Source organism: Camelina sativa, chromosome 17 (assembly GCF_000633955.1).
Source record: "Camelina sativa cultivar DH55 chromosome 17, Cs, whole genome shotgun sequence".
Lineage (NCBI taxonomy): Eukaryota > Viridiplantae > Streptophyta > Magnoliopsida > Brassicales > Brassicaceae > Camelina > Camelina sativa.
The window spans coordinates 32569889-32575008 of NC_025701.1; the positions used below are offsets into that span (position 1 = coordinate 32569889).

The 5120-nt window shown below is 36.0% G+C and overlaps 1 long non-coding RNA gene across 1 annotated transcript; it reads left to right on the forward strand.

Moving 5' to 3' along the window:
• On the forward strand, nt 1861-3809 carry LOC104758659. The gene is made up of 2 exons (XR_762760.2): nt 1861-2286; nt 2586-3809. It is a non-coding gene; the product is annotated as an uncharacterized LOC104758659 (long non-coding RNA).

Here is a 5120-nt window from a genome sequence, read left to right on the forward strand (position 1 = left end):
AAAAAAAAAAAAAAAAAACTAATCCGACATTTGGCTCACGAAGTAGCCGATTTTCTATGTAAAATTTTTCAATATACAACGAGACTACTCCTTTCATCATCCTTGAGCTTTTAAAGTCAATGAATTGGGACTCACTGTATATCAAGTGTATATTATATATAACATTATGTCGTCATAAGAACTTCGATCATAGTTATCACAACGTACAATAGGTATGCACGTGTTTACAACAAGAAGACACGTGCATATCTGACTGGAACTCAGATCTTTGGAGAAATAAAAACATAAATTAGGGACCCTGTTACTGAACTATATAGGGGCGACCTGGACTCAAGCAGAACAAGACGAAATCAGGCCGAAATTGAGATAAATCCACTTGACCATCATTGTTCGTCTTGGGTATTCAGATTTTCGGTTCGAATCGTGTAACATGCGTGTCCCGGTAAAATAAAATATTGGTGTTTATGTTAGAAATTGGAGTGAAACCGCTAACAGAGTAGGATAGCTCCCTCCAGCCGGTAATTGGTTTATTAAATTGGTCAAGTTATTAATTAAATGAAGACTGGTTTAATTAATTATTGGTTTAGCTAAATTATGGTTTAATCGAATTAAACCAAGGAAAAACCATATGGTTCCTTGGAAAAACAGTCGACGCCTCTGGTCTTAGGGCCAGAGGGGACACAGGGGTGGAAGGTCGTGGTGATGATAGAGATTATAGGGGAGAGAGAAGCTCGGTGGTGGTATGAGGAACAGAGGGGATGAGTTCGGTTTGGTGTTAGAGTAAGAGCCATGTTATGTTGTTCTTGTTGGTTGCTGCCGTTTGTCAACCACGAGACTCCATTACAAGAAAACATCACCGATTCTGACGGAATTTCCGACCGATATAATGGTCAGTATATATTACGACCAAATTCTAACCGTTAACCGACAAATACATAATTTGGTTTGTAATCGGTCGGAAATTACCGACCAATTTATACCGTTAAAAATCGGTCGGAAATAACCGATGAAATTGCCAACGAATATATCTGTTGGTAAACGTCTAACTGTTTTACAACCAATTTCCGACAGATTTTAATATTCGGTTGTTAATTGGTTGGTTTTATGCGACTGATTTAACCGTTGGTATACTGTAGCCGTGGGCATTTGGGTACTCGGATCGGATTCGGGTAAGAACCAATCGGATTTGGATTTTTCGGGTAGAGCAGTTTAGGACCCATTCGGGTAAACAGAAAAATCGGTTCGGGTTCGGTTCGGGTCTTAGCGGGTTCGGGTCGGTTCGCATCTAAAATTTCAGAACCTATAAATACCCGAAAAAATCGGCTATTATTCGGGTTCGGGTATTTTGTACCCGATTACCAGAAATTTAACCCGATAACCTGAATTTTATCCTATTACCCAGAAATTTTAATATTAAATATTAAAATAATTTTTTAAAAAAAAATCTATTTTTTGATAAATTTGTTAATTATTTAAAATATATAGCTAACCATTTCAATATAATTTTGGTTATTTTGAATATTTTGATCCAGGAAAAACTAATATTTTAAATTTTAAGTTGTAACTTTGAATAACTATGTTATAAATAAAAAAATATACCTAGTATTTTGTGTAAATTATTTTATTTCGGGTTTGTTGGGTACCCATTCGGTTCTCGGTTCGGTTCCGGGTTCGGTTCCAGTTCTTCGGGTTTAGGAGATTAGGATCCAATAGGGTATTACCGGTTCTGGGTTCGGATTTGGGTCTATATTTTCGGTTCGGTTTCGGTTCGGGTTTTCGGGTCCGGTTTTTTTGTCCAGGTCTAGTATACGGCTGTAAATTTCCGACCGATTAACGACCATTTTATATTTTCTTCTTTTAAAAGTACAAACACTTGTAATCGTCATAATTATGCTCTTCTTCCTCCTTAGAACAAAACCTAATTTTTCTCAGCCACACCTAATTTCGATCTCTTCCTCCTTAGTTTCTTCTTCCTCTACAAAATCTGTCGCCTCCTCTTCCTGAGTCTCTTTCTCTACCTCATGTTCCCAGACCCTAAACCCATCTCACCCAAACCCAAACCCAAACCTAATGTTACCTCCTGATACCGTAATGTTGGAGTAGAATCCTCCGATTGAACCCATCTCTCCTCACCCGCCAGCGTCTTGGGGAGTAATTGGTGGGGAATTAGAAACGAGAAGGAGGGAATTGTGATCTATGGCCGCCGAAATCAAGATCTACAACGTTTCGAGGTTATGAAACCGCCGCATCCGTACAGTACGCCCGTCACCTCCAGATTAGATTTCGGTTTTGCTCTTCCCTTCTACTTCTCTTTTCTCTACTTATTAGAAACAAGAGACTAATATTAGCTCTTCGTTTTATAAATTTCTGGAATTACAAAGCTTAAATTACTTTGTTTGGTACTTCTGTTTTCTGCAATTGTAAATTGCACAAAACTTCTCACTGATTAGAAGATAAGTTATTGGGTATGTCTAAATTGTTTCAGTTAAGAGTATATTTATGTGAACTTATTTGTTTTGGTGTTTTAATTTTGCTTTTAAATTGCTAATTCAATTTGTAAATTTGTAACTTTTCCTCTTGTTTAGACTAAAACCAGAGTACGAGAGGACAAGGTCGAGAAATTCACAGTATAGAGGAGTCACCTTCTATAGAAGAACTGGTCGATGGTTTCAATACTGCTCATGTTGCAGTAGGTGGTTTTGATACTGCTCATGTTGGTGCTAGGTAATTTTTGGATTGTGTTTGTTCATCTCATCAGGTTTGTTTCGAGTTTGGTTTTTTTTTTCTGATAAATGTTTTGTACTTGCCGAGCTTATTGATATAAGATCAAGGGGATGATCGGATCTAAGTAGATGACCACACGGTGCTTTCTACGTCGATGTCGTAACCGGAGTTGACGGTGCCGGAACAAAGGACCACACGGTTCTCTTTGCGTTGACTAAGGAGTGGGATGGATCGATGGACACCACACAATCGATGAGTGAGATTGTGATAAGTCGAGGAACTCACGAATCAAGGGGAACCCGCACAAGATTGGTGAACTCGTAAAACAATTAAAAGAAAAGTTCTCTCTTTATTGATAATAGGCAAAAACGTGAACTACAAGAGCTGCAATGGACCTTATTAATATGTCGACAGCTTTGACCTTCTAGGATCTTTGAAAAGAGAAAAAAGGCAACAAATAATTCACAAAATAAACTACAAAAGGAATCTAGATTACTTTCGAACCAAACTGCAAAAGAAAAGGAAATTTCTCATTTATTAAAAAATATTTAAACGCTTACCTTGGCTTGGGGAGGAAGTTCTTGGCCTTGGAAGCTTCTAACTCATGTCTTTTAAGTGTTTTCGTTTGGAGTGATGACAAAAAGAACTTGGGCTTGGTTGGTCTTAAGGAGAGGCCTTTCACTTGTTGGTTCGTAAAAGTTCGGGCCGATACTTAAGTCGGGTTTCGTGACGTTAATTGCACTATCCATAATATCTTCTTGTTGGTGCTTTTTATCGCCAAGGGTGAGATTGTTGAACTGGTCAATGGTGCTCTCCAAGTCTTTATAGTTGATTAAACTCTCCACAGCTTTATTGAATTCTTCACGCATCGTCCTTGTACCGGATCTTGTCCTAGGCGGTTGATACATAGTTGGAACTCTAACAGTGTTGGTGATGCTTGAGCTTATGTCCTCATCACTTATGATCGAGCTGCTATTAAATTTAGAGGTGTTGATGCTGATATCAACTTTACTCTGGGTGATTATGAAACATGTTTTGTAGATATAGTTTCCTTGTTTATGAATATTACAAAGATTTTTTTTGGACCTTTTGGTTCTCTCTTACCAGAGATGTATAGATGATGTAATCTAGTCTTATCTATATTAGTATTTTTGCAGCAGTTTTTGCTCAAAAATACTTTTTGGAAAGTTTTTATATTTAATGCATTGAGTTTAATATTAGTTACCAAAACTTCAAAATTAATTATAGGTAAGATTTTTAAAAATAAGGAAATCTTTCTACCTCATTCAAACATAAATATATGATTCTATTTCATTTTTATTTGAATTTATATTTAAATTATTTTGAATTATTCTATAATACATTTAGTTAATAAAAATTGTGATTTTTTTCTGTATATGATGTAATACAAAATTTTAAAAATGGACATATATTACTCAATAGATGAATTAAAAATACGGGTATAATATCCCATATCGTCTAAAAAATTAGGCAATGGTTTAGAGTCATACTATAAAAAAACCAAAAATGATTCTGAATACAAATGAGTAGAAAACTTAATTTATCAGACATTCAAATTTTAAAAACTTTATTTTGGTTTATTCCGGTTCTTTATTTTAAGAATTTTTAAAAGGTTAAATATGAAAAATATTTAAAATTTTTAAAAAGTTAAATATGATAAATATTATAACGTAGATACACAATAAATATTAAAAAATTAAAATGATATAGTGTGAGTTAAAATATCTCGGAATGAGGTTATATAGCGGGACGAGTTTTATCGATATTTATATGAATTGAAAAATATCATTAATTCGGTGTTACATGGGTAAAATATTATTTCATTATTTTGTTAACACTGTCAGTATCAGTAGGGGTGTCAGTTGGGCTGGCCCGGCCCGGCCCGGCCCGAAACCCGTAAAGCCCGCATATGTTTTAGGCCAGCTCGGCCAGGCCCGAAATATTTCCGAGCCTATATTTCAAAGTCCGAGCCCGGCCCTAACAGGGCTACAGGGCTTTTCGGGCTTTTCCGGACTTGTGTTAGAGATCGAAAATTTAAACTTATAAGTCTTAAAAAGTAGTGTTTAAAGGTGCACTATAAAAAAAAATCAATCAAAATTTTAATAACTCATCTATATTTATTACCCAAATACGCGTAAGTGATCAAGAGAGGGTTTAATTTTGTTTAGTATCTCACAGGGTGATTTGTCATTTAGTACTTTTGTTGGTGTCTGATTGATCAAGTAGCATGCCGTCATGACTGCATCCCCCCAAAACCGCTTAGTGACATTTGAATGAAACATCATTGACCGAGCCACCTCCATTAAGTGTCGATTCTTCCTCTCGGCCACTCCATTTTGTTGAGGCATATATGGGCAGCTGGTTTGTTGGAGGAT